The 13997-nt window shown below is 37.7% G+C and overlaps 2 non-coding genes across 2 annotated transcripts; one reads left to right on the top strand and one right to left on the bottom strand.

Moving 5' to 3' along the window:
* Window positions 1-1324: 1324 nt before the first annotated feature.
* On the bottom strand, window positions 1325-1433 carry LOC112761652 (small nucleolar RNA R71). The gene has a single exon (XR_003182038.1). It is a non-coding gene; the product is annotated as a small nucleolar RNA R71 (small nucleolar RNA).
* A 9794-nt stretch (window positions 1434-11227) lies between these two features.
* Window positions 11228-11335, top strand: LOC112760734 (small nucleolar RNA R71). Its single transcript, XR_003181161.1, has one exon. It is a non-coding gene; the product is annotated as a small nucleolar RNA R71 (small nucleolar RNA).
* The last annotated feature ends 2662 nt before the right edge of the window (window positions 11336-13997 follow it).

The raw sequence follows: 13997 nt of genomic DNA on the forward strand, positions 1-13997 counted from the left end.
AATTTTTTAAATTTTAATTTCAAAATCATTATCTTATCTTATCTTAGTTTTAAATTTCAAATTCAAATCCTTTCAAAAATCATATCTTTTTCAAATTACTATCTTATTTTTCTATCTTTCTTTAAAAATTCAAAAATCTTATCTTATCTTAATTCAAATTCAAATTTTAAAATTCAATTTTCAAAATTTAAAATTTAAATTTTCAAAATTTAAATTTTAAAATCAAATCTTTTTCAAAAATCAAATTTCAAATCTTATCTTTTTCAAATCTTTTTCAAATCTTTTCAAATTCTTAACTTATCTTTCCTAATTTCAAATTTTAAATTCAAATCTTTTCAACTTCTATCTTATCTTTTCTAATTTTAAATTTTAAATTCAAATCTTTTCTAATCTTCTATCTTATCTTCTTTTCAAATCTTTCTTAATTAGTTACTTGTTTTCTCTTTCTTCTTTTTCAAAACTTCCTAACTAATTCTTTCTCTTCTAATTTTCGAAAATATCTTCTCTATTTCTCTCTCTTCTTTTTTGAAAATTCATCATTTAATTTTCAAATATTTTTAGTTAATTAGCTTTAATTTTTGAATTTAATTAATAAATAAAATAAAAACAAAAATATTTTCTCTTTTTACATTTTAATTTTCGAATTCTTCTCTCTTCATAGCCGAATTCTTTCTCTTTTTTCTCTATCTTCATTCTTCTTTTCTTTCTTCTTCACATCTCATAGTGAGTCCTCTGTCTAGAGCTCCTATTCTTCTTCTCTCTTATTTTCTTTTTCTTGTTTATGACCAAGAACAGGGATAAAGAATCTCTCTTTAATCTTGATCCTGAACCTGAGAAAACTCTAAGGAAGCATTTACAACAAGTTAAAGCACAACACTCCAGAAGAAACCTCTCAGAAAATTTCAAACAAGAAGCTAAAGACATGGCAGACAATGCTAATAATGGAGGAGATGCAAGAAAGGTTTTTGGTGACTACACCATACCAACCTCTGATTTCTATGAAAGAAGTATCTCCATACCTTCCATTAGAGTTAACAACTTTGAGCTTAAGCCTCAGTTAATCTCTCTTTTGCAACAGAATTGCAAGTTCTCTAGACTTCCAATAGAAGATCCACACCAATTCTTGTCAGAATTCTTGCAAATCCGTGACACTGTTAAGACCAATGGAGTGGATCCTGAGGTCTACAGACTTATGCTCTTTCCCTTTGCTGTTAGAGACAGAGCTAAAATATGGTTGGATTCTCAACCTAAAGAAAGCTTAGACTCTTGGAAAAATTTGGTTAATGCTTTCTTGGCCAAGTTCTTTCCTCCTCAGAAGATGAGCAAAATTAGAGTGAAAGTTCAAACCTTCAAGCAGAAGGAAGGTGAATCCCTCTATGAAGCTTGGGAAAGATACAAGCAACTGATCAGGAGATGTCCTCCTGACATGCTCTCAGAATGGTCTATCCTAGGTATCTTCTATGATGGCTTGTCTAAGATGTCCAAAATATCATTGGACAACTCTGCAGGTGGATCACTCCACTTGAAGAAAACACCTGCAGAAGCAAGAAAACTCATTGAGATGGTTGCAAACAACCAATTCATGTACACCTTTGAGAGTAATCTTATGAACAATGGGGTCCCTCAGAATAAAGGAGTTCTTAAAGTTGACACTTTGAATGCCATATTGGCTTAGAACAAGATCTTGACCCAGCAAGTCAATATGATCTCTTAGCATTTTACTGGAATGCAAGCTGCAACTGGCAGCACTCAAGAAGCTTCCTCTGAAGTAGAAGCTTATGATCCTGACCAACCCACCATGGAAGAGGTGAATTACCTGGAAGAACCCTATGGAAACACCTATAACCCCTCATGGAGGAACCATCCTAACCTCTCATGGAAGGATCAATAGAAGCCTCAGCAAGGCTTCAATAATAATCAAGGTGAAAGAACCCAGAATAGGTTCAACAACAGGCCACCATTCCCATCTGCTCAAGGGAATATGGAAACGCCTAAGAAGAGCCTTTTTGACTTGATAACTATAGTCTCCAACCTCTCTAAGACCACTCATAGTTTCATAACTGAAACAAGATCCTCCATCAGAAATCTGGAGGTACAAGTTGGTCAACTGAGTAAGAGAATCCCTGAGACTCCTCCTGATACTTTTTCTAGTAGCACTGAAGTAAATCTAAGAGAAGAGTGCAAGGCCATCACCACAGAGGATGAGGCTGAACCTGGAGAAACTCAGATGGCATTAAACATTAGTGGGGAAGACCTCACTGGGCATTTAACGCCCAAGCTAGCACAGAAGCTGGTGTTGAACGCCAGTGAGGAATACCTCACTGGCTACCTTACTGGGCGTTCAATGCCCAAACAGGCATCAAAGCTTGCATTAAACGCCAGTGAGGAAGACTTCACTGGGCGTTCAACGCCCAAACTGACAGGGAATCTGGCGTTGAACACCAGTAAGAAAAGTCTTACTGGACGTTCAACGCCCAACTTGGCAAAGAAACTGGCATTGAACGCCAGTAATGGCTTACTTAATGAGTGTTCAGCACCCACTGAAGAAATTTCTATCCAAGAATTAAAGAAAGCCAAGGCTCATATAGAGACCATAGAGGTTCCCTTGCATGCACTCCTGCAGTGCATAAGTTCTGATGAATACTCATCCTCTGATAAGAATGAGGACACTAGGGAAGAGCAAGTTGCTCAGTACTTAGGAGTTCTTATGAAGCTGAATGCCAAGCTGTTTGGTACAAAACCTTTGGAGGAAAAACCTCCAGTTCTTACCAAAGAACTAAATGCTTTGGTATAACAGAAGCTACCTCAGAAGCTTCCGGATCCCAGACGCTTCCTAATTCCTTGCACCATAGGCACCATCACCTTTGAGAAGGCTCTATGTAACCTAGGGTCAAGTATAAACCTCATGCCACTCTCTGTAATGGAGAAGCTAGGAATCTTTAAGGTACAAGCTGCAAATATCTCACTAGAGATGGTAGACAAATCAATGAAGAAAGCATATAGCTTAGTAGAGGATGTACTGGTAAAGATTGAAGACCTGTTCATCTCTGAAAACTTCATAATCTTAGATACTGGGGAAGATGAGGATGAATCCATCATCCTTGGAAGACCTTTCCTAGCCACTACCAATGCTATCATTGATGTAGCTAAGGGAGAACTGATTCTACAACTAGGGAAGGATCACATCTTGTTCAAGATGCCTTACTCCAACTCTCCCTCTGAAAAAAGAAAGATAACTGTGCAATACTTAGTGCTCCAACCATCTCTTTCAGTGCAAAGCTTTACTAAGCCCCCAAACATCAATTATAAGTTTGGTGTTGCGCGGCTATCAACAAGCACTGAGAACAAAAGTACTAAGAAGAAAGTACCTAAAGGCTGGAAGGACAAGAAAGTCCCCACTGAAGGCCTCTCAACTGGCATAAGAGTTGTCTTCACCAAGAAACCAATCATACCACATACAGTGAGTCGTGTCTTATCTCTAGAGCAAAAGTGGAAGGAATACAAGAAACTTAAGGAACTGCTAAAGCTGTCCAGCCTGACCTCTTGGTACTAAATCGATCATAACTTGAGCTACAGAGATTCAAATGATGCGGTTCTAGTTGCGTTGGAAAGCTGACGTCCGGGGCTTCGCAACTATATATAATTTGCTATAGCTTCTCTGAAGCCAGATGATGCGCACGTGTGGATCACGCAGACGCGTGACCTGGCAAAAACCCAATCCACGCTAACGCGTGGACGACGCTCCCGCATGACTTTGCCGCGACCTGTACGTACCAGAAATCACTGGGGCAATTTCTGGGCTATTTTTGACCCAGTTTTTGGCCTAGAAAAAATAGATTAGAGACTATAAAGTGGGGGAATCCATCCATTCATTCAACTATAATTGATACAGCATTCATAATTCACAATTTTAGATTTTAGATGTAGTTTTAGAGAGAGAGGCTCTCTCCTCTCTCTTAGGATTTAGGATTAGGATTTCTAATAATTTCAGGATTGTTTCTTCATTCCAGGTTCAATATTCCTTTACTTTATGTTCTCTTCTACTTTTATTCATTGAATTACTTTAGTTGTTTACTTTGCCAATTTGGCTTATGAATTCTTATGTTTAATTTGATTCAATACAATTTGAGATATTTCAGATTTATGATTGTTTTATTCTATTTATGATGCTTTCAATTTAATTTATATTTTTCTCCTTTTGGTTTTGATTAAGTAATTGGTAACACTTGAGTTATCAAACTCAACGGTTGATTGAGAATTGGAAACTGCTGATTGATTTGGATCGCTCTAAAGCTAGTCTTTCCACAGGAGTTGACTATGACTTGAGGATCAAATTGATTGGTCCACTTGACTTTCCTTTATTTAGTAAGGGTTAACTAAGTGGGAGCAACAATAATTCTCATCACACTTGTAAGGATAACTAGGATGGGATTTCCAGTTCTTATACCTTGCCAAGAACTTTCATAATTATTAATTTATTTCTCTTGTCATTTAATTTACTTGTTCTTTAATTCAAAAAAACCCAAAAATATACCTTTTTCCATAACCAATAATAATTCATACTTCCCTGTAATTCCTTGAGATACGACCCGAGGTTTCAATACTTCGGTTATAAATTTTATTGGATTTTGTTACTTGTGACAACCAAACTTTTGTACGAAAGGATTCTCTGTTAGTTTAGAAACTATACTTACAACGCGATTATTTTTACAAAATCCTGAATTAGCAGAAATCCGATCGTCAAAATGGCGCCGTTGCCGGGGAATTGCAAACGTGTACCTTATTATTGGTTATTGTAGATATTTGCTCTTGCTTGTTTATTTATTTTTATTTTTGTTTTTTATTTTTTTTTTGTTTCTTTTTTTTAGTGTTTCTAGTTTTAGGAGTTTATTTTCATTAATTTTTATTAATTTTTGTCTTTAATTGCTACTATGAATACTCACCCCTCTGGTTTCAAGTTTGGTTCCAATGTTGTTATAAGGAATGGAAACTATAATAAAAATAGGCATCAAGGTTGGAAGAATCAAAGATAGGAGGAGCCACAAGGATTTGATCAACCCTCTTGGCAACAACCCCTTCCAATGCGCTATAACCAACAACCATTCTGTGATGCATACTAAGACAATAGTTATGGTGGACTCTTTCGTGACAAACTACCTCCACCAAATTACTATGGTCAAGAGCCATTCCAGGGAGCGTACCAAGATGATGAATATGGTGGACCCTCTTGTAGTTTACCAACAAGCCCCGCCATATGCTTATGAACTGCCTCCCTAACATACCTTTGAACCACCATACTCACAAGCACCTTACCACCAAACACCCCCATATGACCCTAACCCACATCTACCACACCAACCACCACATGAACCACACCCAGAACCACCACCTCAATATCCACCATCTCTATATCCTTATCAAGAAGAACCACCTCCGTATTATGAGCCCTTTCTCCCATCAAATGAACCCTCCAATCCACCCCAACCTCCATTGGATAACAACACACTCATCTCTAATATTATTGGTCTCACCTCTACACTCTAAAATCTTATATCCCGCATGGACCAACCCTCTACCTCCAATATTCAACCTTCAAGCTTCAGTGCGCTTCTGGTGCACGAAATTGTGATGTCCAGGCTCAAACAATCCCTGGCAACGTGAGCAACTTGGTACGCGTAATCGTGATTACACTTTAATTATGTAAAATTCATGGCTCTTTCTTTCCCTGGCAGTGGCACCAAGAACATGGTGCCAATACCATGGTTCACAACTTCGATATAACTAACCAGCAAGTGCACTGGGTCGTCCAAGTAATACCTTACGTGAGTAAGGGTCGAATCCCACGGAGATTGTTGGTATGAAGCAAGCTATGGTCACCTTGTAAATCTCAGTCAGGAAGATATAAAGTGATAATGGTGTTTTCGAATATTATATAATAAAATAGGGATAGAGATACTTATGTAAATCATTGGTAGGAATTTCAGATAAGTGAATGGAGATGCTTTTCGTTCCTCTGAACCTCTGCTTTCCTGCTATCTTCATCCAATCAGTCTTACTCATTTCCATGGCTGGCTTTATGCAAAGGCATCACCGTTGTCAGTGGCTACATCCCCTCCTCTCAGTGAATAATATGCTCACGCACCCTGTCACGGCACGGCTATTCATCTGTCGGTTCTCGATCATGCTAGAATAGGATTCACCCTCCTTTTGCGGCTGTCACTAACGCCCAACAATCGCGAGTTTGAAGCTCGTCACAGTCATTCAATCATTGAATCCTACTCGGAATACCACAGACAAGGTTTAGACTTTCCGGATTCTCTTGAATGCCGCCATCATTCTAGTGTACGCCACGAAGATTCTGATTAAGAGATCTAAGAGATATTCATTCTAGCTTATTTCATGTAGAACGGAAGTGTTTGTCAGGCACGTGTTCATAGGGGAGACTGGTGATGAGCGTCACACATAATCATCACCTTCATCACGTTCTTGGGTGCGAATGGATATCTTAGAAGCGAAATAAGATGAATTGAATAGAAAACAGTAGTACTTTGCATTAATCTTTGAGGAACAGCAGAGCTCCACACCTTAATCTATGGAGTGTAGAAACTCTACCGTTAAAAATACATAAGTGAAGGTCCAGGCATGGCTGAGATGGCCAGCCCCCTAAAACGTGATCAATAGTCTCCTAAGATGAATAATGGATTAAAACTGAGACCAAAGATACCTAATACAATAGTAAAAGGTCCTATTTATAATAAACTAGCTACTAGGGTTTACATGAGTAAGTAATTGATGCATAAATCCACTTCCTGGGCCCACTTGGTGTGTGTTTGGGCTGAGCCTGAGTGTTGCACGTGTAGAGGTCTTTCTTGGAGTTGAACGCCAGCTTTTGTGCCAGTTTGGGCGTTCAACTCTGGTTTTGGCTCCTTTTCTGGCGCTGGACGCCAGGTTTGGGTAGAAGGCTGGCGTTGAACGCCAGTTTACGTCGTCTATTCTTGGCCAAAGTATGGACTATTATATATTTCTGGAAAGCCCTGGATGTCTACTTTCCAACGCAATTGGAAGCGCGCCATTTCGAGTTCTGTAGCTCTAGAAAATTCACTTTGAGTGCAGGGAGGTTAGAATCCAACAACATCAGCAGTCCTTCTTCAACCTCTGAATCTGATTTTTGCTCAAGTCCCTCAATTTCAGCCAGAAAATACCTAAAATCCCAGAAAAACACACAAACTCATAGTAAAGTCCAGAAATGTGAATTTAACATAAAAACTAATGAAAACATCCCTAAAAGTAACTAGATCCTACTAAAAACATACTAAAAACAATGTCAAAAAGCGTATAAATTATCCGCTCATCACAACACCAAACTTAAATTGTTGCTTGTCCCCAAGCAACTAAAAATCAAATAGGATAAAAAGAAGAGAATATACTATAAATTCCAAACTATCAATGAAACATAGCTCCAATCAAATGAGCGGGACTTATAGCTTTTTGCCTCTTGAATAGTTTTGGCATCTCACTTTATCCACTGAGGTTCAGAATGATTGGCATCTATAGGAACTCAGAGTTCAGATAGTGTTATTGATTCTCCTAGTTCAGTATGATGATTCTTGAACACAGCTATTTTATGAGTCTTGGCCGTGGCCCTAAGCACTTTGTTTTCCAGTATTACCACCGGATACATAAATGCCACAGACACATAATTGGGTGAACCTTTTCAGATTGTGACTCAGCTTTGCTAAAGTCCCCAATTAGAGGTGTCCAGGGTTCTTAAGCACACTCTTTTTTTTTGCTTTGGACCTTGACTTTAACCGCTCAGTCTCAAATTTTCACTTGACACCTACACGCCACAAGCACATGGTTAGGGACAGCTTGGTTTAGCCGCTTAGACCAGGATTTTATTCCTTTAGGCCCTCCTATCCACTGATGCTCAAAGCCTTGGGATCCTTTTTATTTGCCCTTGCCTTTTGGTTTTAAGGGTTATTGGCTTTTTGCTCTTGCCTCTTGGTTTTAAGAGCTTTTGGCTTTTTTCTGCTTGCTTTTTCTTTCTATTTTTTTTCGCCTATTTTTTTTTCTGCAAGCTTTGTTCTTTGTTGCTTTTTCTTGCTTCAAGAATCATTTTTATGATTTTTCAGATTATCAAATAACATGTCTCCTAGTCATCATTCTTTCAAGAGCCAACATATTTAACATTCTTAAACAACAACTTCAAAAGACATATGCACTGTTCAAGCATACATTCAGAAAACAAGAAGCATTGTCACCACATCAATCTAATTAAGCTAAGTTCAAGGATAAATTCGAAACTCATGTACTTCTTGTTCTTTTAAATTAAAACAATTTTTATTTTAAGAGAGGTGATGGATTCATAGGACATTCATAACTTTAAGACATAGTTACTACTACTAATGATCATGTAATGAAGACACAAACATAGATAAGCACATAACATAGAAAACGAAAAACAGAAGAAATAAGAACAAGGAATGAATCCACCTTAGTGATGGTGGCGTTTCCTTCTTGAGGAACCAATGATGTCCTTGAGCTCTTCTATATTTCTTCCTTGTCTTTGTTGCTCCTCCTTCATTGCTTTTAGATCTTCTCTGATTTCATGAAGGATGATGGAGTGCTCTTGATGTTCCACCCTTAGTTGCTTCCAATAATTGTGTGGAAGAAAATGTATCCCCTGAGGTATCTCAGGGATCTCTTGATTTGCAGTCAAATGTTCTACCACTGAGCTATAGACCCTTGATGGAAGCTTTTGTCTTCCCTTTCCTCTTTCTAGAGGTTTCTCTGGCCTTAGGTGCCATCAATGGTTATGGAAAAAAACAAAAAAGCTATGCTTTTACCACACCAAACTTAGAATGTTGCTCGCCCTCGAGCAAAAGAAGAAAGAATAGAAGAATAAGAAGAAGATATGGAGGAGATGGATGGGAGTGTGTATTCGGCCATATGGATGGGATTGGGTGGGAGAGAGATGTTGAATTTTGAAGGTAGTGGGTGTATGGATGTGAGTGGTAAATGGAAAATAGAAGGGATGATCATGAATGGAGAGAGAGATGATGAGGTAGGTGGGGATCCTGTGGGGTCCACAGGTCCTGAGGTGTCAAGATATTTACATCCCTGCACCAATTTAGGCATGTAAAATGCCCTTGTACACAACTCTGGGCGTTCAGCGCCAGGTTGGTGCCCATTTTGGGCGTTCAACGCCCATTTGCTGCCATTTCTGGCGTTGAACGCCAGAACCATGCTTGTTCTGGCCGTTCAGCGCCAGGATGCTGCCCATTTTGGGCGTTCAGCGCCAGAACCATGCTCTGTTCTGGCGTTTGAACGCCAGACAGATGCTCCTCCAGGGTGTGATTTTTCTTCTGCTGTTTTTGATTCCGTTTTCAATTTTTTTATATTTATTTTGTGACTCCACATGATCATGAACCTACAAAGACATATAACTAAGAAAAATATAGTTAGATAAATAAAAATTGGGTTGCCTCCCAACAAGTGCTTCTTTAATGTCAATAGTTTGACAGTGGGCTCTCATGGAGCCTCACAGATGTGCAGAGCTTTGTTGAGACTCTCCAACACCAAACTTAGAGTTTGGATATGGGAGTTCAACACCAAACTTAGAGTTTGGTTGTGGCCTCCCAACACCAAACTTAGAGTTTGACTGTGGGGGCTTTGGTTGACTCTGCTTTGAGAGAAGCTTTTCATGCTTCCTCTCCATGGTTGCAGAGGTAGATCCTTGAGTTTTAAACACAAGGGAGTCCTCATTCCATTGAAGGACTATTTCACCTCTGTCAACATCAATCACAGCTCTTGCTGTGGCCAGGAAAGGTCTTCCTAGGATGATGGATTCATCCTCTTCCTTTCCAGTATCCAGGACTATGAAATTAGCAGGGATGTAAAGGCCTTCAACCTTTACTAACACGTCCTCTACTTGTCCATAAGCCTGTTTTCTTGAACTGTCTGCCATCTCTAATGAGATTTTAGCAGCTTGCACCCCATAGATTCCCAGTTTCTCTATTACAGAGAGGGGCATGAAGTTTATTCCTGAACCAAGGTCACACAGAGCCTTAAAGATCATGGTGCCTATGGTACAGGGTATTATGAACTTTCCAGGATCCTGTCTCTTCTAAGGCAATGTCAGTTGATCCAGATCACTTAGTTCATTGATGAACAAGGGAGGTTCAACTTCCCAAGTATCAATGCCAAATAATTTGGCATTCAGCTTCATGATTGCACCAAGAAACTTGGCAGTTTGCTCTTCAGTAACATCCTCATTCTCTTCAGAAGAGGAATACTCATCAGAGCTCATGAAGGGCATAAGGAGGTTCAATGGAATCTCTATGGTCTCTAGATGAGCCTCAGAGTCCTTTGGTTCCTCAGAGGGAAGCTCCTTATTGATCACTAGACGTCCCAGGAGGTTTTCCTCCTTGGGATTCACGTCCTCCACTCCCCTTGTAGGTTCAGCCATGGTGCTTATGTCAATGGCCTTGCACTCTCCTTTTGGGTTCTCTTCTGTATTGCTTGGGAGAGTACTGGGAGGGATTTCAGTGATCCTTTTACTCAGCTGGCCCACTTGTGCTTCCAAATTTCTAATGGAAGATCTTGTTTCATTCATGAAACTTACAGTGACCTTAGATAGATCAGAGACTAAATTTGCTAAGCTAGATGGATTCTGCTCAGAATTCTCTGTCTGTTACTGAGTGGATGATGGAAAAGGCCTGCTATTGCTAAACCTGTTTCTTCCACCATTATTAAAGCCTTGTTGAGGCTTTTGATCCTTTCATGAGAAATTTGGATGATTTCTCCATGATGGATTATAGGTGTTTCCATAAGGTTCACCCATGTAATTTACCTCTGCTATTGCAGGGTTCTCAGGATCATAAGCTTCTTCTTCATAAGAAGCCTCTTGAGTACTGTTGGATGCAGCTTGCATTTCATGCAGACTCTGAGAGATCATATTGACTTGCTGAGTCAATATTTTATTCTGAGCCAATATGGCATTCAGAGTATCAATCTCAAGAACTCCCTTCTTCATAGGCGTCCCATTACTCACAGGATTCCTTTCAGAAGTGTACATGAACTGGTTATTAGCAACCATGTCAATGAGTTCTTGAGCTTCTGCAGGCGTTTTCTTTTGGTGAATGGATCCACCTGCAGAAGTGTCTAGTGACATCTTAGATAACTCAGACAAACCATCATAGAATATATCCAGGATGGTCCATTCTGAAAGCATGTCAGAAGGACACTTTTTGGTCAACTATTTGTATCTTTCCCAAGCTTCATAGAGGGATTCACCTTCTTTCTGTCTGAAGGTTTGGACATCAGCTCTAAGCTTGCTCAGCTTTTGAGGAGGAAAGTACTTGGCTAAGAAAGCCGTGACCAGCTTATCCCAAGAGTTCAGGCTGTCTTTGGGTTGAGAATCCAACCATAATCTAGCTCTGTCTCTTATAGCAAAAGGGAAAAGCATGAGCCTGTAGACTTCAGGATCTATTCCATTAGTCTTAACAGTATCACATATCTGCAAGAATTCAGTTAAGAACTGAAAAGGATCTTCAGATGGAAGTCCATGAAACTTGCAGTTCTGCTGCATCAGAGAAACTAATTGAGGTTTCAGCTCAAAGTTGTTTGCTCCAATGGCAGGAATGGAGATGCTTCTTCCATGTAAATTGGAATTAGGTGCAGTAAAGTCACCAAGCATCTTCCTTACATTATTATTATTTTCGCCTGCCATCTCCTTTTCCTGTTCGAAAATTTCTGAAAGGTTATCTCTGGATTGTTGTATTTTAGCTTCTCTTAATTTCCTTTTTAGAGTCCTTTCAGGTTCTGGATCTGCTTCAACAAGAATGTTCTTGTCCTTGCTCCTGCTCATATGACAAAGAAGAGGGCACAAAGAAAAATAATAATAATAATAATAATAGAGATCCTTTATGCAACAGTATAGGGATCCCTGTGTGAGTAGAAGAAGAGGGGGAGACAAAGAATGTAATATAATGGAAGAACCACAACTGTGAGGATGGCAGAGATGTGAGATGAGATGTTAGGATATGAACGAATAAATAGAATAAGATGGGGGAGGGATAATTTTCGAAAATTATTTTTGAAAAGGAGTTAGTGATTTTTGAAAATAGTTTTTGAAAAATTGTTAGTATATTTTTTTTTCAAAAAATTTTTAAAATTAAAAATAAAAATAAGAATAATTAGTTAATTAAAAAGAAATTTTTGAAAAAGAGGGAAGATATTTTCGAAAATTAGAGAGAGAGAGTTAGTTAGATAGTTTTGAAAAAGTTAAGAAACAAACAAAAAGTTAGTTAGTTAGTTGAAACAATATTTTGAAAAGATAAGAAGTTAGGAGGTTAGAAAAGATATTTTGAAACCAACTTTTTGAAAAAGGTAAGATAAGAAGATATTTTTAGAAAGTAGTTTTGAAAAAGATTTGATTTTTAAAATCTCAATTAATGACTTGATTCATAAGAAATCACAAGATATGATTCTAGAACTTAAAGTTTGAATCTTTCTTAACAAGCAAGTAACAAACTTCAAATTTTTGAATCAAAATATTAATTGATTATGTTATTTTCAAAAATTTGGTATAAAAATAAGAAAAATATTTTTGAAAAATATTTTTGGAATTTTCGAAAATAACTAAGAATTTTGAAAAAGATTTGATTTTTGAAAAAGATTTTGAAAAAGATAAGATTTTCAAATTGAAAATTTGATTTGACTCATAAGAAACAATTTGATTTAAAAATTTTTGAAAAAGTCAATCCAAATTTTCGAATTTGATGAGAGAAAAAGGGAAAGATATATTTTTTTTTATTTTTTTAATCTTTATGATGAGAGAGAAAAACAACAAAAAGACTCAATGCATGAAAATTTTGAATCAAAACAATGAATGCATGCATGAATGATATGAATGTCAAGATGAACACCAAGAACACTTTGAATGTCAAGATGAACATCAAGAACATATTTTTGAAAAATCTTTGATGCAAAGAAAACATGTAAGACACCAAACTTAGAAATCTTTCATGTTTAGACTCTAAGAAACGAAAAATGCATATGAAAAACAAGAAAAGACACAAAACATGAAATCATCAAGATCAAACAAGAAGACTTACCAAGAACAACTTGAAGATCATGAAGAACACTATGAATGCATGATATTTTCGAAAAATGCAAGATGCATATGCAAGTGACACCAAACTTATGATATGACTCAAGACTCAACAAGAAACAGAAAAATATTTTTGATTTTTATGATTTTCTAATTTTTTTTGGATTTTTCGAAAATTAATTGAAAAAGGAAAATAAGGATTCCAAAATTTTTAATATGAATTCCAGGAATCTTGCATTCTTAGTCTAAAGCTTTAGTCCAGGAATTAGACATGGCTCACTAGCCAGCCAAGCTTTCAAAGAAAGCTCCAGTCCAAAACACTAGACATGGCTACTGGCCAGCCAAGCTTCAGCATGTAATTCAGACATGACATGCCTGACATACTCATTCCCAAAGGAATAGACATGGCTTTACAGCCAGCCAGGTTTCAACATGCTTCATGAAACACTAGAATTCATTCTTAAAAATTTTGAATAAAAATTTTTGAAAACATTTTTATATTATTTTCGAAAACAGATGAGAAAATTTTAGAAATATTTTTGAAAAATTTTTGAAAATAAAATAAAAAGAAAATTACCTAATCTGAGCAACAAGATGAACCGTCAGTTGTCCAAACTCAAACAATCCCCGGCAACGGCGCCAAAAACTTGGTGCACGAAATTGTGATGTCCAGGCTCAAACAATCCCTGGCAACGTGAGCAACTTGGTACGCGTAATCGTGATTACACTTTAATTATGTAAAATTCATGGCTCTTTCTTTCCCTGGCAGTGGCGCCAAGAACATGGTGCCAATACCATGGTTCACAACTTCGATACAACTAACCAGCAAGTGCACTGGGTCGTCCAAGTAATACCTTACGTGAGTAAGGGTCGAATCCCACGG

The sequence above is a fragment of the Arachis hypogaea genome, chromosome 16 (genome assembly GCF_003086295.3).
Source record: "Arachis hypogaea cultivar Tifrunner chromosome 16, arahy.Tifrunner.gnm2.J5K5, whole genome shotgun sequence".
Lineage (NCBI taxonomy): Eukaryota > Viridiplantae > Streptophyta > Magnoliopsida > Fabales > Fabaceae > Arachis > Arachis hypogaea.